Source organism: Somniosus microcephalus, unplaced genomic scaffold, assembly GCF_052327205.1.
Source record: "Somniosus microcephalus isolate GS21.2 unplaced genomic scaffold, FLI_Smic_1.0 unresolved_chr5, whole genome shotgun sequence".
In the NCBI taxonomy this organism is placed as follows: domain Eukaryota; kingdom Metazoa; phylum Chordata; class Chondrichthyes; order Squaliformes; family Somniosidae; genus Somniosus; species Somniosus microcephalus.
In genome coordinates, this window is record NW_028225183.1 from 15,634,271 (window position 1) to 15,659,694 (window position 25,424).

Below are 25,424 nucleotides of genomic sequence, written 5' to 3' on the forward strand. Positions count from 1 at the left end.
TGGGAGTGCTTAATTGGCAGTATAGATAGCGCTGTACTCTGCATTTGACGTATGTTTTTTCTAACCACAACTGTACTTTTCCTCATACTATTTGATGTGAGTGTTTGATTGGACATTGTAGAGGACGTTTAACTCTGTATCTGACGCATGTTGCACCTGCACTGGGAATATCTCATGGGACAATGTAGAGGGAGCTTTACTCTGTATGTAACCCATGCTATGTCTGCCCTGGGAGTGTTTGATGGGAAAGTGCAGTGAGAGATTTCCTCTTTAGCTGATGCATGCTTTATCTAACACTTACCGTATCTAAACTGATGGTAGTTGATGTGAGTGTTTGATGGGAGATTGCAGAGTGTGTTCTGCTCTGTTTCTGAGCAGTGCCATTCCTGCCCTGGAAATGTTCAATGAGATATTGTAGAGATAGGTTTATTTGTATCTCACCCGTGCTGTACTTGCCCTATGTGTGTTTGATGGGACAGTGAAGATGGAGGTTAACTTTGTAATTAAATCGTGCTTTACCTGCCCTGGGAGTGTTTGATGGGAGATTGTAGAGGGAGGTTTGCTTTGTATCTAACCCGTGCTGTACCTACCTTATGTCTGTTTGATGGGACAGTGTAGAGTGTGGTTTCCTTTATTTCTAACCCGTGCTGTACCTGCCCTATGTGAGTGTGATGGGACAGTGTAGAGGGACCTTTACTCTGTATCTAACCATTGTGGTATCTGCCCTGTGTGTGTTTGATGCGACAGTGATACTCTGTGTCAAACACATACTTTACCTAAAATAAAAACAAAACATTCTGGAGAAACTCAGCAGGTCAGACAGCATCTGTGAAGAGAGAAACAGAGTTAACGTTTCAGGTCGATGACATTTCTTCATAACTGGAATAAAGCAGGAAATGGAACAGTTGTTTAAGCAAGTGAAGATGCTGGGAAAGGGGGGAGGGGATGAAAGAACAAAAGGGAAGGTCTGTGAAAGATGGAAGGCAGAAGACATAAAGAGACATTAAGAGATATTCAAGGCGAAATGAGATGGTAATGGATCAGGTTAAGAAATAAAGGATTGCTCTAGACGAAGTGTAATTTGTGCTGTCAGTTTGAGAGACAGTTGCCATGTGGGGGAGAAGAAACAAACACACAGTCAAAAAGTGTGGCTAAAATATATATATATATATACAAATGTGTGTGTGTGTTATGGGCCGAGGATATGATCTGAAATTGTTGGACTCTATTTTGCGTCCGGAAGGCTAAACATTCCTAAATCGAAAGATGAGGTGCTGTTCATCGAGATAACGCTGAGCTTCCATGGAGCAGTGCAAGAGGCAGAGGACGGTGTGCTCTGAGTGGGAGTGGAGCGGTGAAATAAAAATGACAGGCGACCAGATGCTCGGGGTCCCATTTATGGACTGAACGGAGGTGTTCCACAAAGCCGTCTTCCAATCTGCGTTTGGTTGCCCCAATGCATCTTGAGCAGCGAATACAGTATACTTAATTGTGAGAAGTACAAGTAAATCGCTGTTGCACCTGGAAAGGGGGTTTGGGGCCATGGACAGTGGGAAGAGGGGAAGTCTAAGGGCATTTGTTGCATCTCCTGTGCTTGCATGCTAAGGTGCCGGGGAAAGGGGAAGTAGTGTTGTGGTGATGCCAGATTGGACAAGGTTTTCGCAGATGGAGCGGTCCCTGCGGAATGCTGAAAGGGCAGTTAAGGTGAAGATGCATTTGGTGGTGGGATCACGCTGGACGGGGTGGAAATGTCGGAGGATGACCCATTGAAAGTGGAGGCTGGTGGGGTTATAGGTGAAGACAAGGGGAACTCTGTCGTGGTTCTGGGAGGGAGGGGATGGGGTGAGGGTAGAAATGCGGGAGATAGAAAGGACACGGTCAAGGGCCATGTCAACCACGGTAGAGGGGAATCCTCAGTTGAGGAAAAAGGAAAACATATCAGACGCTTTCCTCGACTCCTCTTTCTCCATCTCTGGGGATAGGTTATTTACAAATATTCAGAAGCCCACTGACTGCCACAACTACCTGGACTACAGTTCCTATCAGCCCGCATTCTATAAGGGCTATATTCCATTTTCGCAATTTGTCCGTCTTCGCCACATCTGCTCTGACAATGCCACCTTCCATACCACTGGTTGTGGTTGGAGTCATACCTGGCATAAAGGTAGATGGTTGTGGTGGTTGGAGATCAATCATCACAGCCCCAGGACATCCCTGCAGGAGATCCTCAGAACAGTCTCCTAGGCCCCAAAATGTTTAGTTACTTCATCAATGACCTCCCCTCAATCATAAGCTCAGCATTGGGGAAGTTCGTTGATAATTACACAGTGTTCAGCTCCTTTTGCCTCTCCTCAGATAATGATGCATTCCATGCCCACACGCAACAAGTCCTGGACGACATTTAGGCTTGGCCTGATAAGTGGAAGTAACTTTCGCACCACACAAGTGAGAGGCAATGACTATCTCCAACTAGATAAAGCTTAGCAAATGCCCCATGCCATTTAACGGCATTACCATCACTGAATACACCACCATCAATATGCTGGGGTTCAGCATTGACCAGAAACTTGACTAAGCATCAACATAGACATAGAAACACAGAAGATAGGAGCAGGAGTAGGCCATTCGGCCCTTCGAGCCTGCTCCACCATTCAATGTGATCATGGCTAATCATCCAAATTCAGTACCCTGTCCCTGCCTTTTCCCCATATTCCTTGATCCCTTCAGCCTCAAGAAACATATCCAACTCTTTCTTGAATATATTTAATGAACTGGCCTCCACCGCCCTCTGTGGCAGAGAATTCCACAGGTTCACCACTCTCTGGGTGAAGAAATTCCTCCTCATTTCAGTCCTAAATGGCTTACCCCTTATCCTTAGACTATGACCCCTGGTTCTGGACTCCCCGGCCATCAGAAACATCCTTCCTGCATCTAGTCTGTCCAGAACTGACAGAATTTTATAGGTTTCGATGAGATCCCCTCTCAATCTTCTAAACTCCAGTGAGCCCAATCGACTCAATCACTTCTCATACGTCATTCCTGCCATCTCAAAGTGTATAAACTTTGAAGTTAGAAGTAACATTGGGAGTGCGTGAAGATAAGCCATTGCAGGATATTGTGTGGCTCAGTCTGCAGAGGTAAGAGCGGAACCAGGCGTGGGCAGTTCCAGACAGCTGGAAAATGAAGGGGAGGCCTGGGCAGCCGAGTCAGAGACGGGGAGAATGAAGAGGGGTAGTGCACCATGGTCACAGACACAGAGGATATAATTTGTGACTTCGATAACGGCCGCTTCAAGTGTTTTGCAAAGGAAGAAATTTGATTGGACAGATTTAGACAGGGGATTGCGGGAAAATGGACACGAATTTGAGAGGCGACAATATGTTCACGTATTTTGAAAAGAATATGATGATAGAGATGGGACGGTAAATTGCAAAATTCAGAGGGGTCATAAGTGCATTTGTCAGGAGGGCGTGATGGTGGCAGATGTGAAAGGGAGGGGGACAGCAGAGAGAAACTTTCACAATGTCAGATAGCATGGGGCAGTTTAGTGGAATGGGGTTAAGGCAGCAGGAAGTGGTATTCGTGGACAACATGAGCTTACACGATTGGTAATAGTGGAATTAGTGGGAATACAGTAAGTGTTTAATTAAATTACAGGGCAACTAAAGTGAGGGGAATGCAACAAGTCTTTAATTAAAATAGAATAATGGAGATTTTAGGGGAATACAACAATTGCTTATTATTATAAGTAAATAACGGGAACTATAGGGAAACGCAGTAAATGTTTATTTAGATATAGAGAACAGGGTAATTTTGAGGAATGCAGTATTAATTTAATTAGGAATAGACTAAAGGTGAGTTTACAGGAACACAGTAACTGTTAAATTAGAGATAGTGACCAATGTAATTCAGGGGAACAAAGTAACTGCTTCATTAGAAATAGAGTAGATGGGAATTTAGGGGAACACAGTAACTGTATAAGTAGAAACTGCGGCCCGTGGAACACAATAGCAATGTATGTAGAAGTAAGTGACAGGGAAAACAGCAACAGTTTAATAACAAAATGAGGTCAGGGGAATGTCTGGAAAACGCAGTGACTGTACTGAGTAATGGAGAATTAAGGGAACATGGAAACTGTTAAATTAGGAAGAGGGGGCAGGAGAATCACAACCATATGGGAATGAATTTGACACGGCAATGAAATGGTTAACCTATTCAGGCCTTTGCTCTCTATTTTGCCTGTTGATATTAAATGATGAGGTTGATTACACATCACCTTCTCACGATTGTGGCTGGGTGCAGATGAATCGCTGACTGATAGGAATAACATCCCTGCTTGCTGCCTGACTCGTGACTTAAATACTGTTGGCCGCCTGAGTCCAGTTAAATGAAAATGTGCCAATTACACAGAACAGCCCGCAATTCACCACCACTTCATTCAGAAGCTAGATGCCCGCCGGATTGGCAGAACCCTTCTGCCCTTTCTGGCGATCCATCAAAAGATCGGCGGTCTGGAGTGGTTTCTTTAGAAACTCCCCCTGAATGGTCACAATGTTTCGAGTAGTGACCAAGCTAGCAAATACATTCTTCTCATTGTTCAGCACGGGCAACGTCAGAACAATCTCCAAGAGCAAGTTATCTATTAACTATCTTATCTAAACTTTCCTCAATTTAATAACAGATAATTGGATTGTGCATTGACAACAGACTTCTATATTTTGGCGAGTGGTGCCCAGGGGATTTAAGATAAAATGGACAGAAGCAGACGGATTCCATTAGCTGAGAGATCAAGAACTAACGACCATAGATAAAAGAAATGTCAGAGAGAGTTAAGTGGGTTTTGGAAAAAACTCGTTACACAGAGAGTTCTGAGACTGGGGATTTCACGGATGCAGGGATTATATCAATATTCAATATCAAATTCGTTAGTTGGTTGAACAAGAAGTGATAGAAGGTATGTTGAGTCGGGCGGGTAATCAGAGTGGAACAATTTGCTCAGGTGGAGTGTAAAAACCGACAAGGACTGGTTGGGTTCCAAAATTATGATGGCCTGTTGAAATTTGCAGTAAATATCTGTGAACAAAGATGTCTAATGTCACATTGACGAGTGAAATTCCTACTGTCTCCATCATCAGACACTAATCAGGGGACAGGCGCCCCGTGCTATTGGTCCAGGAGACAATGGTGGCAGCGTCTGATGGGGAGACGAGCGCCTGCAACCTTTACACCGAGGTAACAGAATTACAAATAACCACCATTGCAACACATTGTTTCTACCTTAAAGGAAACTTTAACTACTAATTAAAGTGGGGCGTCTCATTCCAGTACCTGGTGTGAGGCAGTTAACGCTGACGCCCACGCGCTCTACTCCACTGCTGAAGGTCAATCTTGACCGTTCACTTTGAATCTTGAGCGGGAAGGGCGCTGATTTACGGGGATCGATTATGTTTAAACGGGAAAGCAGCAGACATCAACCACACGGCACAAAGTGGAGGAAATATTTTGTGATATCAGTTCCTGCTCACAACAACAATCCATCTCTTTATTAACAGAAAGACGGCCATTCTAAAATGGAACAGGGCCTGTAAGTTAAATCTAGTTTGAACAGGAAGCTTTGGTTTATTTTTACATTGATTTAAACAGAACAATCCATTTTCATCGAAGTAGAACTGAGCTCCAGTTTGGTCAGCAAGGTAAGCTTTAATTTTTCATTTTTAAACTAAATTCCGAATGAATGTCCAAGGAGATTTCAACACGTTCTTTAGCTCTTCCCTGAATTTTGTTTGAGTAATTGCATAAATGCATGTGTTTGTGCAGGAACTCAAATAAAGGAGCATATATCCGGTTTCTGTGGCAATGTAGGCAGGGGATGTAAAATCGCCTCGGTAATGCGCGGTGTTTGTCAGTTTGGTAGTTAAATAACTTACGACAGCTGTCAGCCACAACACAATAAAACTGCCCGAGACACTTAACAGTAAAATAATGGATTTCCTTCGGCTCTCCATCTCGGGATCGCTCGGATTCTCACTGCTGTGACCCCGGAGTCCGCTGCGGGCTCTACTGGCCACTAAAATACGCCGCACTGTCAAACCATTAAACACAAATATCAATGCGAAAGGAATCCATGAAATTAAAATACTTTGTAACCAGATGTATGCTTCACCTGCAGGCGATATAAAAAAGGTCACACTGTGGCGGCAACCCCAGGGAACGTTGTTAGTTATTCGCTCAGCTTCATATGCAAACCAAAAGGGGATGTTCTCTAAACAGATCAGGACAGAGACCGTTGTTATAACCGCGGCCGCAGTTCTCACTGTGCAATACTTTGTTTTAAAGCTCTGAAAACATATAGCTACAAATCGGTCAATTGTGAAGGTGACGGTAAACCACACAGACATACACACGGTAGCGGGATTCAAACACATAATTAACTTACAAACGGCAGTGTAGTTCAGGAATGAATATGGAAAGTGATAAGTTAAAGTTTGGTACACTATTACATGTAAGATAATGACAAGTAGATCTGCTGTTGCCATGGCCACCATGTACACAGAGATACATTTGGAAAGGCCGCAGTTTCCTCTGTAGAGTATAACGATTGTCAAAAGGTTCGCTGTGAGAAAAAGGGACAAGAGGTCAGTAAGGGGGGTCAATCAGATAGATCTCACAGGTTATTGTGTGGGAAATGTTCGGATCTGTCCCTGCTTAGATTCATAGACACTGATTATTTCTTTATAAAATACGCGATCTTTGGACAATTTCCTTAAAAGAAATAAAACATTGAACACTGGCGATAGACGGACTGAATGTCGGCTTTTCCAGAATCTTACTGTCAGGCATCGTCAGCTATTAAATATAATTTACAAACAATTACTGGAATGATATGAATTCAAATAATACATTCAGCTGAGGCACAAACATTGGATGTAGGTCAAAACTCTGCACTTTTTCTATTTCTAATCACCTCGAGGGAGCTGCTCGGTAACAGAGCTGGAGCAGCGAAGGTTTATTGCAGCCGAGCGGAGGGCAGCCGCTCCCTGAGCGGCAACTATAGCTCAAAATGTCTTTCACCGTCCTCAGATGGGAGAAGGTGGATGCAGTGCGAGTAATTATCAATCTAAGTAGATAACGAACAACGGTACAGATTAACTGATTACCATGGACCACATGGAACACATTCTGTAGTGAGCTATACACTATTAGAGGGGCCTCGTCCTCCCGCAGTCCAGGCACGAACTTTGAGCTCCCGGTTCCCACGATCTTCCGACCAGAACAACACCTCAGTGGCCGCGCAGACTGATACGATTCCGGCTGATATTCACCAACTGATCCCAGTGGATAAATGACTCTGCAACGAAGACACGCTCGGAATTTGTTACACTGACACTGAGATATTCAACAGCTATTAGGCAACAGGATAGATTGACTCACCTGGAGCCCCAAATGCTGCGAGAATAGGATAGTAAATGTTCTTTATCTGTACCATTGTTGGCCGTTCCATTGTTGTAGTATTTGCGAATTCTGTGCAGCTTCACGGCACCGAATGGAGTTGAATTGAGATCCGTAAATGCTCCTCTCTTTATACAAGAATCGCTGCCCCAGTGAGAAAATCATATTACCCCATAATTGGCGTTAGTTACAGTCACTTAACAAACATGAGGCGATTTTCCGCTTCAGTGCGCCCAGGCTGTCACTGGGGAAATTGAAGAGCTCAGTCCATGAAAATTCGTCCATTAAAATCAATGAACGTAAAGTAATACTAAAGGTAATGTGCTTTGCGCATGCCCCACAGACCGTGAAGGAAACAGCTCTCCCGGACTCTGCATTAGGACCCTTCAGCCTCATATTAATTCGTTGAAACCTACACACATACATTCCATAATTTAAATTTGTTATGTACTGAAATAATAAACACCAAGGACTCGGCTCTAACATTACCGACGAAGATCCTACATTAACGGAAAGAGTAATTACCATATTCTAACATTCATGATGGTGAATCTACTCTTACATTACTGGTGGTGCCTCGACACTAGCATTACTGGTGGTGACTCTACTCTAACATTACTGGTGGTGACCCTACTCTAACATTACTGGTGGTGAATCTATTCTAACATTAATGGTGCTGCCTCTACTCTAACATTACTGGTGGTGAACCTACTCTAACATTACTGGTGGTGAATCTACTCTAACATTAATGGTGCTGCCTCTACACTAACAATACTGGTGGTGAAACTATACTAGCATTACTGGCGGAGATCCTAATCTAACAATATTGGTGGTGATCTTAGCCTAACATTACTGGTGGAGAACCTACGCTAACATTAAAGGTGGTGACTACACTAACATTATTGGTAGTGAAACTACTCTAACCTAACATTAACAAAGTGATGACTGTACATTAACATTAATGGTTTTGAATTTAGACAAACATTAGTGGTGGATACCCGACGCTAACATTAGTGGTGGCGACACTACTCTAAGATTACTGATGTTGACACTACTCTATCGTGACTAGTGGCGACTCTACACTAACATTACTGTTGATGGCCCTACAATAAAATTACTGGTGGTGAACCTACGCTAACATTATTGGTGGTGAACCTATTCCAACACTAATGGTGATGACCCAACTCTAACATTATTCATGTTGCGCCTAATATAACTTTACTGGTGTTGATGTACACTAATAGTCATGGTCGTGACCCTGCTGTAACATTAATGGTGGTGTCTAACATTACTGGTGGTGTTCCTGCTCTGACATTAGTGCTGGTGACTCTGCTCTAACATTAATGACGATAAATCTGATGTAACGTTACTGGTTGTGAACATGCCATAACATTACTCATTGTGACACTATTCAAACATTATTGGGGGCGAACCTAATCTAACATTACTAATGGTGACCCTAATCAAAAATTATTGGTGGTGAATCTACTCTAACATAACTGGTGGTGACCCTACTCTAATATTAATAAAGTGATGATGTTACGCTAACATTACTATTAGAGAAACTATTCTAACATTACTGGTGATGAAACTACTCTAACATTACTGGTGATGAACCTACTCTAACATTACTGGTGATGAACCTACACTAACATTACTGTTGGTGACTCTACTCTATCAATACAGGTGGTGACTCTACTCTTACATAACTGGTGGTGACCCTACTCTAACAATACTGGTGGTGACTCTAATCTATCATTACTGATGGTGACAATATTCTAACATTGTTGGTAATGATTCTGCGCAAGCATTACTGGTGGCATCTCTAATGTACCATTACTGGTGGAGACCCTACTCTAACATTGTTGGTAATTATCCTGCGCAACCATTACTGGTGGTGACATTAATCTAACATTACTGGTGTTAACCCTAACATCAGTAGTGGTGATCCGACAAGAAACCAACTGGTGCTGACTCTACCATAACATTATTAGTGGTGCACCTGATATAATATTACTGGTGCCCACATTATTACAACATCACTCGTGGTGACTCCACAATCATATCATTGATGGTGAATCTCCACTAACTTTACTGGTGGTGGAACTATTCTAAAATTATTGGTGCTGAAATTAATCTAACATTACTGGTAGTCACTCTAATCTAAATTTACTGGTGGTGGAATTACACTTATATTATTGGTGGTGACCCTACTATAACATTACTGTTGTTGATCCTACTCTAACATTACTGGTGGTGACTCTACTATAACATTACTCTTAGTGACCCTAATGTAACAATACTGGTGGTGACCTTATTCTGACATTAATGGTGGTGACCCTACTCTAACATTACTGGTGGTGACACTACTCAAACATTGCAGGTGGCGACGCTACCCTAACATTACTGGTGGTGACGCTAATCTAACGTTACTGGTGGTGACTCTACACTAACATTACTGGTTGTGACTCTAATCTAACAGTATTGGTGGTGATTTTACTCAACCATTATTGGTGTTGACACTATGCTAGCATTAGAGGTGAAGACTCCTCACTTACATTACTGGTGGTGACTCTACACTAACATTAGAGGTGGTGACTCTACTCTAACATTACAAGTTGAGGCTCTACTCTAACATTAATTGTGGTGAATCTGCTCTAACATTACTAGTGGTGACCCTGCTCTAACATTACTGGTGGTGGCCCTACTATAACATTACTGGTGGTGACTCTACTCTAACATTACTGGTGATGAAACTACTCCAACATTACAGGTGGTTAATCTACTCTAACATTGCTGGTGGTGAAACTACACTACTATTAAAAGTGATGACTCTACTCCAAAATTACTAGTGGTGATTCTACTCTAACATTACCGCTGGTGAATCTACTCTAACAAGACTGGTGGTGATTCTACTCTAACATTTCGAGTGCTGAATCTACTCGAACATTACAGATGGAGCCTACTTTTACATTTTGGCGTTGACCCTACACTGTCATAACTGGGGGTGACCCGACTGTAACATTATTGATGGGGACTCTACTCTATCATCACTGTTGGTGACCCTACTCTAGCATTACTCATGGTGATTCTACACTCACATTACTGGTGATGACAGTACTCTTACATTACTAGTGGTGACTCTACTCTTGCATCAATGGTGGTGACCCTGCTCTAACATTAATGGTGGTGACTCTACTCTAACATTACAGCTTGCGACTCTACTCTAACATTACTGTTGGTGAATCTACTCTAACATTACTGTTGGTGACTCTACTCTACTCTAACACCACTGTTGGTGACACTACACCACCATTACTGGTTTTGACCCTACTCTATCTTTACTGGTGGTGACTCTACTGTAACATTACTGGTGGTGAATGTACTCTAACATTACTGGTGGTGACTCTACTCTAACATTACAAGTGGAGGCTCTATTCTAACATTAATGGTGGTGAATCTGCTCTAACCTTACTGCTGGTGACCCTACTCGAACATTACTAGTGGAGACCCTGCTCTAACATTACTGGTGGTGACACTACTCAATCATTACAGCTGTTTACCCTACCATAACATCCCTGGTGGTGACGCTACTCTATCATTACTGCTGGTGAACCGACTCTTAAAGTACTAGTGGTGAGTCTAATCTACCATTACTGGTGGTGACACGACTCTAACATTAATGTTGATGACTCACCTGTATCATCACTGGTGGTGACTCTAATTTAGCAGTACTAGTGGTGACTCTACTCTAACACTACTGGTGGTGCCCCTAGTCTAACATTACTGGTGGTGACCCTACTATAACCTTACTGGTGAGGACCCAACTCTAACATTACTGCTGGTGATTCTACTCTAACATGACTGGTGGTGAATCTACTCTAACATTACTAGTGGAGACTATACAGTAACTTCACAGATGGAGACTCTACTCTAGCGTTACTGGTGGTGCTTCTAATCTAGCAAAACTTGAGGTGACCCTGCACTAATGTTACTGTTGGTGACCCTAATCTAACGTTACTGGTGGTGACTCAACTCTAACATTAATGGTAGTGACCCTACTCTAACATTACTGGTGAGGACTCCACTCTAACATTACTGCTGGTGACTGTACACTATCATCACTGGTGGTGACACTACTCTAACATTACTGGTGGTGACGCTACTACAACATTAAAGATGGAGACTCTACGCTAACATTACTGATTTTGACCCTACTCCATCATTACTGGCCATGACTCTACTATAACAATATTTGTGGCGACTCAGCTCTAACATTACTTGTAGTGACTCTACTCTAACAATACCGGTGGTGACTCTACTATAACATTACTACTGGTGACTTCACTCTAACATTACTGGTGGTGACTCTTCTCTAACATTACAGGCGGAAGCTCTACTCTAACATTACTGCTGATGAAACTACCCTAACATCACCGGTTGTGACTTTACTCTCTTATTATTGATGGTGACTGTACTCAAACATTACTGGTGTTGACTCTACTCCAGCATGACTGGTGCTGACTCTACACTAACATTCCTGGTGGTGACACTACTCTAATATTACTGGTGGTGACTCTAATCTAACTTTACAGGTGGTGACTCGACTATAACATCACTGGTGGTGGCTCTACTCTATAAGTCCTAGTGTTGACTCTACTCTAACATTACTGGTGGTGACTCTACTATAACACAACTGGTGGCGATTCTACTCTAACTTTACTGGTTGTGACACTACTCTAACATTTCTGTTGGTGACCCTGGTATAACATTATTGTTATTGACCATACTCTAACATTACTGGTGGTGCCTCTACTATAAAATTATTGGTGGTGATTCTACGCTAACATTACTGGTGTTGACCCTACTCTAACAATACTAGTGGAGATTCAACTATATCATTAAGAGTGGTGACTCCAGTCTAACATTACTGATGGTGATACTACTCAATCGTTACAGGTGGTGACCCTAACCTAACATGACTGCTGGTGACGCCACTCTATCATTACTGGTGTTGACTCTACTCTAACATCACTGGTGGTGAATCTACTCTAACAGTACTAGTGGTGACTTTACTCTAACATTACTGGTGGTGATTCTACTTTTCGATTACTGGTGGTGATTCTACTCTAACATTACTGGTGGTGAATCTACTTTAACATTACTAGTGGTGACTCCACTCTATCATTACAGGTGGTGACTCTAATCTAACATTACTGGTGGTGACCCTACAATAACATTACAGGTGGTGACTCTATTCTAACACTACTGGTGGTGACTGTACACTAACGTTACAGGTTTTGACTCTACACTCACTTTACTGGAGCTGACTCTACTGTAGGAATACTGGTTTGAATCTAATGTAACATTACAGGTTGTGAATCTATTTTAAAATTACAGTTTGGGAATCTACACTAACATTACTGGTGGTGGCTCTACACTAACATTAATGGCGTTGACCCTATGCTAACACAACTGGTGGTGACTCTAATCTGGCACCACTTGTTGTGAGCCTACTCTAACTTTACTGGTGGTGAATCAACTCTAACATTACGGATGGGGACGCTACTCTAACATTACTGGTGGTGAATCTACTCTAATATTGCTGGTGTTGAACCTACGCTAACACAAATGGTGGTGACTCTACTCTAACATCACTGATTATGATCCTACTCCAACATTACTGCTGGTGAATCTACTCTAACATTAGGATGGGGAGGCGACTCTATCATTACTAGTGGTGACTCTACTCTAATATTACTGGTGTTGACCCGAAGCTATCACAACTGCTGGTGACTCTACTCTAACATCCATGGTTGTGATGCTACTCTAACATTACTGGTGGTGAATCTACTCTAACAATACGGATGGGGACGCTACTCTATCATTACTGGTGGTGATCTACTGTAACATTAGAGGTGGTGACCCTAGTGGAACATTACCGGTGTGGACCCGACTCTATTATTAATTATGGTGAACCTACTCTACCATTACTGGGGGTGACTCTACGCTAACGTTACAGTTGGTGACTCTACATTAACGTTACTGATGCAGAATCTACGCTAACATCACTGCTGGTGATTCTACAACATCATTACAGGTGGAAACTCTACTCTAACATTACTGTTTGGGACTCTACTCTAACATTACTGCTGTTGAATCTACTCTAACATGACTGTTGGATACCCTAATCTAATAGTACAGGTGTTGAATCTACACTAAAATTACTGCTTTTGACCCTGCCCTAACATTACTGGTGGTGACTCTACTCTAACAATACTGGTGGTGACTCAACTCTTACATTACTGGTGGTGACTCTTCTCTATCATTACAGGTGGAGACTCTACTCTAACATTAATGCTGGTGACTCTATTCTAACATTGCTGGTGGTGACTCTACTCTAACATTACTGCTGGTGACTCGACTCTAACATTACTGGTGGTGATTCTACCCTAACATTACAGGTAGAAGCTCTGCTCTAACATTACTGGTGTTGAAGCTAGCGGAGCATCACCGCTGGTGACCTTACTCTAATATTACTGATTTACTCTAATATTACTGATGGTGACTGTACTCAAATATTACAGGTGGTGACTCTATTCTAGCATCACTGTTGTTGCCCCTGCACTAATATTACTGGTGGTGACTCTACAACAACATTACTGGTGGTGACATTACTCTAACATTACTGGTGGTGACCCTACAGTAAAATTAATGGTGGTGACCCTAATGTAACATTACTGGTGATGACTCTACTCTAACATTACTGCTGCTGACTCAACTCTGACATTACTGGTGGTGACTCTACTCTAGCTTTACTTGTGGTGATTCTACTATAACTTTGCATGTGTTGACTATACTGTAACATTAATGGTGGTGACCGTACTCTTGCATTACTAGTAGTGACTGTACACTAACATCACTGGTGGTGATCCTACTCTAACATTTCACATGGTGACCAACTCTACCAATACTGACGGGGACCACATTTCTGGTGGTGACACTACTCTAACGTTAATAGTGATGAATCCCCACTATCATTACAGGTGGTGACTGCACTCTAACATTACAGGTGTTGATTCTACACTAACTTAACTGGACGTGACTCTACTGTAATAATACTGCTTTGAACCTAATCTAACATTATAGGTGGTGACTGTTTTAAAATTACAGTTTGGGACTTTACTCTAACATTACAGTTGGCGATTCTACTCTATCAGTACTGGTGGAGACACGACGCTAACACTGCTGATGGTAACTCTATTCTAACATCACTGGTTGTGATCCTACTCTAACATTACTGGTGGTGACGCTACACTAACATTACTAATGGAGACTCTACTCTAACATCACTGGTGGTGATCCTACTCTAGCATTACTGGTTGTGACCCTAATCTAACATTAGAGGTGGAGAGTCTACTCTAACATTGCTGGTGGTGATTCTACACTAACATTAAAGGTAGCAGCTCTACTCTAACATTACTGGTGAATACACTAGCCGAACATCACCGCTGGTGTCCTTACTCTAAAAATACTGATGATGACTGTACTCAAACATTACAGGTATTGACACTAGCATCACTGGTGTTGCCCCTGCACAATACGACTGGTGGCACACTGCTCTAATATTAATGGTGGTGACTCAACTCTAACTGTAAAAGTGTTGACTCTAATCTAATATTACTGGTGGTGGCCCCACTCCAACATTACAGGTGGTGAATCTACTGTAGCATTACTGGTGATGACCCTAATTTAACATTACTGGTGGTGAATGTACTCTAACATTACAGGTTTGGATTCTACATAGCTTTACTGGAGGTGACTTTACTCTAATATTATTGGTTATGACCCTACTCTAACATTACTGGTGGTGACTCTACTAAATCTTTAAAGGTGGTGAATCTATAGTAACATTACTGGTGGTGAACCTTTTCTAACATTAGAGGTAGGGACTCTAATCTAACATTACAGATGGTGGCCTTACTCTAGCAGTACAGGTGGTGACTGTACATTAACATAACTGGAGCTGCCTCTATTGTAACATTCCTGGTTTTGACCCTACTCTAATATTACTGGTGGGGACTAAACTCTAACATTACTGGTGGTGATTCTACTGTAACATTACTGATGGCGACCCTACTCTAACAGTACTGGTGATGAATCTACTCTATCATTACTGGTTGGGAATCTACTCTAACATTACAGGTGCTGATTCTACTGCAAAATTACTGGTGGTGCCTCTAATCTAACATTACAGGGGGAGACTCTACTTTATCATTACTGGTTGTGACAGTACTCAAACATTACTGGTGGTGACTCAACTCTAGCATGACTGGTGGTGCTTTCTCTCTAACATTACTGGTGGGGAGTCGACACTAACATTACTGGTGGTGACCCTACACTAACAATACAGGTGGTGAATCTACTATAACATTAATGGTGGTGACCCTACTCTAACATTACTGGTGGTGACCTTAACATATCATTACTGGTGGTGACTCTACCCTAACGTTACTGGTGTTGACTCTACTCTTGCTTTACTGGTGGTGATCTACTCTAACAATACTGCTGGTGACTGTACTCTAACTTTACTGGAAGTGACTACACTGTAACATTACTTCTGGTGAACCTACACAACATTTCAAATGGTTTCCCTACTCTAACATTACTGGTGTTGACTCTACCCTAACATATCTGGTGGAGGCTCTACTCTAGCTTTACTGCTGGTGATTCTAATCTAACATTACTGGTGGTGTTTCCACTCTAACTATACTGGTGGTGACTATACTGTTACATTACTGATGGTGACCCTACCCTATCATTAATAGTGGTGACTCTACTCAAACGTCACTGGTGGTGATCCTACTCTAACATGTCAGATGGTGCCGCTACTCTAACATTACTGACGGGGACAATACTATAACATTACTGATGGTGAAACTACTCTAACGTTATTGGTGGTGACTCCACTCTATCATTATAGGCGGTGACTCTAATCTAACATTTCTGGTGGTGACTGTACTCTAACATTACAGGTTTTCATTCTACACTAACTTAACTGGACGTGACTCTAATGTAGGATTACTGGTTTGAACCTAATCTAACATTACAGGTGGTGACTGAATTCTAATATTACAGTTTGGGACTCTACACTAACATTACTGGTGGTGACTGTAATCTAACATGACTGGTGGTGACGCCACTCTAACAATTCAGGTGGAGACTCTACTCTAACATTACTCTTGGTGACTCTACTCTAACAGGACGGGTGGTGACGCTACGCTAACACTACTGGTTGTGAACCTGCCTAAATATTACTGGTGGTGACTGTAATGTAACATTTGTGGTGGTGACTCTATTCTAACATTACTGGTGGTGAAACTACTCTACCATTGTCGGTGGTTAAGCTGCTCAAACATTACAGGTGGTGCCTCTACTCTAGCATTACTGGTGTTGACTCTACTATAATATTACTGGTGGTGACTCTAATCTAACATTACTGGTGGTGACATTACGCTAACTAGTCTGATGGTGACTCGGCATTAACATTAAAGGTGGAGACACGATTCTATCGTTACTTGTGGTGAAATTACTCTAACATTACTGGTGGTGACCCTATGCTAACATTACTGGTGGTGACCTACTCTAAGATTACTGGGGGTAATCCTATTCTTACTTCACTGGTGGTGAATCTACTCTAAACGTACTAGTGGTGTCTCTGCTCTAACATTACTGGTGTTGACCCTAATCTAACATTAGTGGTGGTGATTCTTCTCTAACATTACTGGTGGTGCCAGTATTATATGGTTACTGGTTGTGATTCTACTCTAACATTACTGGTGATAACCCTAATCTAACATTACTGCTGGAGATTCTACCCTAACATTAATAGTGGTGACTCTAGTCCTTACTGATGGTGACGCTAACCAAACATTACTGAAGCTGACCCTGCTCTAACATCACTAGTGGTGAATATTCTCTAACAGTACTAGTGGTGACTCTATTTTAACAGTATTGGCGTTGACTCTACTCTAGCATTACTGGTGGTGACTCTACTATAACATTACTGATGGTGATACTAGTCTAACATTACTGGTGGTGAAGCTACTCTAACATTACTGCTGGGGACGCTACTCTAACATTACTGGTGGTGACTCTACTCTAACATTACTGGTGGTGACCCTACACAAAGATTACTGGTGGTGACCCTTTCCTAACATTACTGGTCCTGACCCTACTCTAAGATTGCAGTTTGTGAACCTACTATAAGATTACTGGTGGTGATACTACTCTAACATTACTGGTGGTGACGCTACTCTAACATTACTGCAGGTGACCCTACACTAACATTACTGAGGATGAACCTACTCTAACATTACTGGTGGTGACTTTGCTCTAATCTTACTGCTGGTGACCCTACTCTTAAATTACTGGTGGTGACCCTGCACAAACATTACTGGTGGTGACACTTTTCTCACATTACTGGTCGTGAGCCTACTCTAAGATTGCAGGTTGTGAACCTACTCTAATATTACTGGTGGCGGCTCTACTCTAACAACACTGGGGGGATAACTCATCTAACATTACATGTTGTGACCTTACTCTAACATTACTGGAGGGGAATGTACTCTAACATGACTGGTGGTGTCCCTACTCTAATATTAATAATGTGGTGATATTACGCTGATATTACTAATAGATAAACTATTCTAACGTTTCTAGTGATGAACCAACTCTAACGTTACAGGTGGTGACTCTACACTTACCTTACTGGTGGTGACGCTACTCTAACAATACTGGGGTGAGTCTAATCTAACTATCTAACATTACTGATGGTGACCCTATTCTAACATTGTTGGTAATGATTCTGCCAAAACTTTAATGGTGGTGGTCCTAACATCACTGATGGTTATCCGACTCAAACACTACTGGTGCTAACACTTCCATAGCATGATTAGGGGTGCAACTGAAATAACATTAATCGTGGCCACACTACTACAACATCACTGGTGGTGACTACACACAAACATCACTGATGGTGAATCTACACTAACTTTACTGGTGGTGGAACTACTCAAATATTATTGGTGCTGCTACTACTCTAACATTACTGGTAGTGACTCTACTCTAACATTACTGGTGGTGATTCTACTTTAAACTTTCTGGTGGTGAATCTACTAAAACTTTACTGATGGTGACTCTACACTAACAATACTGGTGGTGACTCTATACTAACATTACTGTTTGGGACTCTACCCTAACATTACAGGTGGTGACCATATTCTAACATTACAGGTGGTGACTCTACACTAACATAACTGGAGCTGCTTCTATTGTAACATTACTGGTTTTGACCCTACTCTAACATTACTGGTGTTGACTCTTCTCTATCATTAATTGTGGTGACACAACTTTAACATTGGGGTGGTGTCTCTACACTAACATTACTGGTGGGGACCCTACTCTAACATTACTGGTGGTGATTCTACTCTAACATTACTGGTGGTGAATCTATTCTAACATTACCCGTGTTGAATCTACTCTAACATTACTGGTGGTGACTGTACTCTATCATTATTGGTGGTGACAGGTCTCAAACATTACTGCTGGTGACTCTACTCTTGCATCACTGGTGGTGACCCTACTATAATTATCCTGGTGGTGACACTGCTCTAACGCAACTGGTGCTGACTCTAGTCTAACATTACTGGTGGTGATTCTAAGCTAACAACACCGGTGGTGACCCTAAACTAACTTTATTGGTGGTGATCCTACTCCAACAGTACAGGTGGGGACTCTACCCATCATTACTGGTGATGAATCTACGCTATCATTACTGGTTGGGACTCTACTCTAACATTACAGGTGACTACTCTATTCTAATATTACTGGTGGTGATTCTACTCTAACATTACTGGTCGTGACTCTACTCGAACATTACTGATGGTGACTCAACTCTAACATTACTGGTGGAGACTCTACTCTAGCTTTACTGGTGGTGACTCTATTCTAACATTACTGATGGTGACCCTACGCTAACACTACTGGTGGTGACTCTACTCTAACAAAACTGGTGGTATTCCTACTCCAACATTACTGGTGATGACTCTACTCTAACAACACTGGTGGTGATCCTACTCTAACATTATTGGTGATGACTCAATTCTAACATTACAATAGGTGACTCGACCTTACCATTACTGGTGGTGACCCTACACTAACATCACTGGTGTTGACCCAGATATATTATTAGTGAAGTTGTCCCTACTCAAACATTACTGGTGCTGACTCTACTCTAGCATTACTGATGATGACCCTACTCTAATATTAATGGGGATGACTCTAATCTAGAAACATAACATAAAAGATAGGAGCAGGAGTAGGCCATTCGGCCCCTCGAGCCTTCTCCACCATTCGATGAGATCATGGCTGATCATCCAAACTAAGTACCCCGTACCTGCCTTCTCCCCATATCCCTGGATACCTTTAGCTCTAAGAAATATACCTAACTCCTTCTTGAATATATTTAAAGAATTTCCCTCAACCGCCTTCTGTGGTAGAGAATTCAACAGGTTCACCACTCTCTAGGTGAAGAAATTCTACCTCATCTCTGTCCTAAATGGCTTACCCCTTATACTTAGACTAAGACCCCTGGTTCTGTACTCTCCAACCATCGGGAACATTCTACATGCATCTAGTTTGTCCAGACCTGCCAGAATTTTATAAGTTTCGATGAGATCCCCTCTCATTCTTCTAAACTCCAGCGAGTATAAGCCCAATCGACCCAACCTGTCCTCATACGTCATTCGTGCCATCCCAGGTATCAGCCTGGTGAATCTTCGCTGCACTCCTTCCATGGCAAGAACATTCTTCCTCAGATAAGGCGACCAAAACTGCAATCAGTACTCAAGGTATGGTCTCACCAAGGCCCTGTACAACTGCAGCAGGGCATCCTTGCTCCTGTACTCAAAGCCTTTCGCTATGAAGGCCAACATACCATTTCACCACCTGCTGCACCTGCATAGAGTCGTAGAGTCATAGAGTTATACAGCACAGAAAGAGGCCCTTCGGCCCATCGTGTCTGCGCCGTCCATCAATCCCTGTCCAGTCTAATCCCATTTTCCAGCATTTGGTCCATAGCCTTGTATGCAGTGGCATTTCAAGTGCTCATCCAAATGCTTCTTGAATGTTGTGAGGATTCCTGCTTCTACCACCCTTTCAGGCAGTGAGTTCCACATTCCAACCACCCTCTGGGTGAAAAAGTTCCTCCTCAAATCCCCTGCAAATCTCCTGCCCCTTACCCTGAATCTATGCCCCCTTGTTATTGACCCCCCTACTAAGGGGAAAAGTTCCTCTTTATCTACCCTATCTATGCCCCTCATCATTTTGTACACCTCAAACAGGACCCCCTCAGCCTTCTTTGCTCCAAGGAAAACAACCCCAGCCTGTTTAGTCTTTCTTCATAGCTGAGGCGCTCCATCCCAGGTAACATCCTGGTGAATCTTCTCTGCACCCTCTCCAAAGCAATCACATCCTTCCTATAGTGAGGCGACCAGAACTGCACACAGTACTCCAGCTGTGGCCTCACCAGCGTTTTGTACAGCTCCATCATATCCTGCCTGCTCTTATATTCTATGCCTCGGCTAATGAAGGCAAGTATCCCATATGCCTTTTTAACCACCTTATCTACCTGTTCCGCTGACTTCAGGGATCTATGTACATGTACACCAAGGTCCCTCTGACCCTCTGTACTTCCTAGGGTCCTACCACTCATTGTGTATTCCCTTGCCTTATTTGTCCGTCCAAAATGCATCACCTCGCACTTTTCAGGGTTAAATTCCATTTGCCACTTTTCCGCCCATCTGACCAACCCGTTTATATCGTCCTGCAGCCTGAGGCTTTCCTCCTCGCAATTTACCACCCCACCAATTTTCGTGTCATCCGCGAACTTACTGATCATACCTTTTACATTCTCATCCAAATTATTTATGTAGATCACAAACAGCAAGGGACCCAGCACCGATCCCTGAGGTACCCCACTGGACACAGGCTTCCAGTCACAAAAGCAACTTTCGACCATCACCCTCTGCCTCCTGCCACTCAGCCAGTTTTGGATCCAACGCGCCAAGATACCCTGGATCCCATGGGCTCTTACCTTCTTGACCAGTCTCCTATGCTAGACTTTGTCAAAAGCTTTGCTGAAGTCCATGTAAACCACATCCACAGCATTTCCCTCATCCACTCACCTAGTCATCCCCTCGAAATATTCAATCAGATTTGTCAGACATGATTTACCCTTGACAAAGCCATGCTGACTATCCCCGATTAATCCTTGCCTCTCCAAGTGGAGACTAATTTTGACCCTCAGAAGTTTTTCCAATAATTTCTCTACCACAGATGTTCGGCTCACTGGCCTGTAATTCCCTGGTTTATCCCTGCTACCCTTCTTGTATAATGGTACTACGTTAGCTGTTCTCCAGTCCTCTGGTACATCCCCTGTGGCCAGAGAGGTTCTGAAAATTTGTGTCAGAGCCCCTGCAATCTCCTCCTTTGCCTCATATAACAGCCTGGGATACATCTCGTCCGGGCCTGGGGATTTATCCACTTTTTGGCCTGCTAAAACCGCTAGTACCTCCTCCCTCTCGATGCTAATATGTTCAAGTATGTCACAGTCCCCTTGCCCGATTTCTATGTCTACATCGTCTTTCTCCATAGTCAACACAGATGCAAAAAATTCATTTAATACCCCGCCTGCATCATCTGGCTCTACACACAGATTGCCACTTTGGTCCCTAATGGGCCCTACCCTTTCCCTGGTTATCCTCTTGCCCTTAATATACTTATAAAACATCTTAGGATTTTCCTTTGTTTTGCTCGCCAGTGTTATTTCATGGCCCCTCCTCGCCCTCCTAATTTCTTTTTTAAGTATGCCCCTGCACTTTTTATACTCCTCTAGTGCTTCCTCCGTCTTTAGTCTTTTGTAACTGCCAAAAGCCCCCCTTTTTTTCCTAATGCATTTTTGTATATCCCTTGTCATCCAAGGTTCCCTTTGCTTGTTGGTCCCACCCTTGACCTTTACAGGAACATGTTGGCGTTGTACTCTCTCTATTTCCCTTCTGAAAGTCTCCCACTGTTTTGATGTGGATTTTCCTATAAGTAGCTGCTCCCAGTACACTTTGGCCAGATCCTGCCTTATCATATTAAAATCGGCCTTCCTTCAATTTAGAACCCTTATTTCCGGGCCGTCTTTGTCTTTTTCCATGACCACCTTAAATCTCACCGAATTATGGTTACTGTCGCCAAAATGCTCTCCTACTGACACTTCCACAACTTGCCCGGCTACATTCCCCAGAATTAGGTCCAGTACCGCCCGCTCTCTTGTAGGACTTTCTACATGTTGGCTCAAAAACTCTCCTGGGTGCACTTTAAGAATTCTGCACCCTCTAAGCCTTTCACACTCTGACTATCCCAATTAATATTGGGGAAGTTGAAATCCCCCACTATTATTACCCTATTATTTTCGCACTTCTCTGAGATTTGCCTGCATATCTTTTCCTCTATCTCCCCCTGACTGTTTGGGGGCCGAAAGTACACTCCCAGCAAAGTGCTTGCCCCCTTTTTGTTTTTAAGTTCTATCCATAATGCCTCATTAGAGGAACCCGCTATTATATCATCCCTCCTTACAGCAGTAATTGACTCCTTAATTAATATTGCAACACCCCCTCCCCTTTTACACCCCCCTGTGTCTCGCCTGAAGATTCTATACCCCGGAATATTGAGCTGCCAGCCCTGACCCTCCCTCAACCATGTCTCCGTGATAGCAACAATATCGCACTCCCATGTGTTCAACAACAACTTCAGTTCATCCACCTTGTTTGCAAGACTCCTTGCATTAAAATAAATGCCTTCCAGCCATGCCATATTCCCTTTTGCCTTCACATATTTGCTCTGCCTTCCCAGCTGACTTGTTTTTTCCTCGGTATTTGGCTGTAAATCACCCCCTACTATAGCTCCACTCTGTATCCCATCCCCCTGCCAAGTTAGTTCAAACCCCCCCCCAGCAGTGCTAGCAAACCTCCCCGCAAGGATATTGGTCCCCCTCTGGTTCAGGTGTAAACCATCCGACTTGTACAAGTCCCACCTTTCCCAGAAGCAGACCCAGTGATCCAGGAAACTAAAGCCCTCCCTCCTGCACCATCGCTTTAGCCACGCATTCATCTGTTCTATCTTCCTATTCCTATACTCACTAGCACGTGGCACCGGGAGTCACCCAGTGATTACAACCTTTGAGGTCCTGCTCTTTAATCTTCCACCAAGCTCCCTAAATTCTTGCTGCAGGACCTCTTCCCTCTTTTTACCTATGTCGTTGGTACCAATGTGGACCACGACCTCTGGCTTTTCACCCTCCCCCTCCAGAATGCCCTGCAGCCGCTCAGTGACATCCTTGACCCTGGCACCAGGGAGGCAACAAACCATCCTGGATTCACGTCTACGGCCACAGAAACGCCTATCTGTTCCCCTTACTATAGAATCCCCTACCACTATTGCTCTCCCACTCTTTTTCCTCCCTTCCTGGGCAGCAGGAGCACCCCCAGTGCCAGGAAGTTGGCTGCTGCTGTCTTCCCCTGGTGAGTCATCCCTCTCAACAGTATCCAAATCGGTATACCTGTTTGAGAGGGGAATGGTCAGAGGGGTCTCCTGCACTACCTGCCTACTTCTATTGCTCCGCCTGGTGGTCACCCATTTCCTTTCTTCCTGTGCAGCCCTTACCTGCGGTGTGACCAACTCACTAAACGTGTTATCCACGTCCCTCTCAGCATCGTGAATGCTCCACAATCCATCCACCCGCAGCTCCAGCACCTCAATGCGGTCTGCTAGTAGCTGCAGCTGGATGCATTTCCGGCACACGTGGTCATCAGGGGCACCGGCAGTGTCCCTGAATTCCTACATAGAGCAAAAGGAGCATAACACGGGGCTGGGCTCTCCTGGCATGACTTACCCTTTAATTAATTTAAATTATTTCACTATCACCAATTAAAGATATCTCGAAGGCGCTTGTATAGTCTACCAACAGTCCCTGCTACACCAGAAAAGACCCTAGTAACTATAAACTACAGAGTTAAAGTTTAAAAAAGAGAAGTACTCACCAACCAATCACTTACCTGCTCCCTGGTGACGTCACACTCTGATTACTTTTTACCTCTCTCCCCGCTGCTGAGTTGGTGTGCCTCACTGCTTGCGTCGGTTTTTATGCCGGGCTCCGCCTCACCTCGCTCCCTGGTCCGAACTGGTCGGGCCTCGTTGCTTGCGCCGGTTTTTATGCCGGGCTCTGCCTCACCTCGCTCCCTGGTCCGAACTGGTCGGGCCTCGCTGATTGCACCGGTTTTATGCCGGGCTCCGCCTCACCTCGCTCCCTGGTCCGAACTGGTCGGGCCTCGCTGCTTGCGCCGGTATTTATGCCGGGCTCCGCCTCACCTCGCTCCCTGGTCCGAACTGGTCATGCCTCGCTGCTTGCGCCGGTTTTCATGCTGGGCTCCGCCTCACCTCGCTCCCTGGTCCGAACTGGTCGTGCCTCGCTGGTTGCGCTGGTTTTTATGCCGGGCTCCGCCTCACCTCGCTCCCTGGTCTGAACTGCTTGCATGCTGACCTTCAGCGACTGTTGCACAAGAACACCCAGGTCTCGTTGCACTTCCCCTTCTCCCAATCTATTGCCATTCAGATAATAGTCTGCCTTTTTGTTTTCGACACCAAAGTGGATAACCTCGCATTTATCCATGTTATATTGCATCTGCCACGCTTCAGCCCAATCACCCAACTGGTCGAAATCATCCTTCAGTTTCTCGGTATCCTCCTCGCAGCACACACGCCCACCCAGCTTTGTGTCGTCTGCAAACTTGGAGATATTACATCTAGTTCCTTTATCTACATCATTAATGGATATTGTGAATAGCTGGGGTCCAAGGACCGATCCCTGC

General features: G+C 43.6%; 1 pseudogene; it reads left to right on the forward strand.

The window, feature by feature from the left end:
* The first annotated feature begins 3,351 nt into the window (after positions 1–3,351).
* The window catches only part of LOC147087625 (uncharacterized), a 28,705-nt pseudogene continuing 6,632 nt past the window's right edge, over positions 3,352–25,424 (forward strand).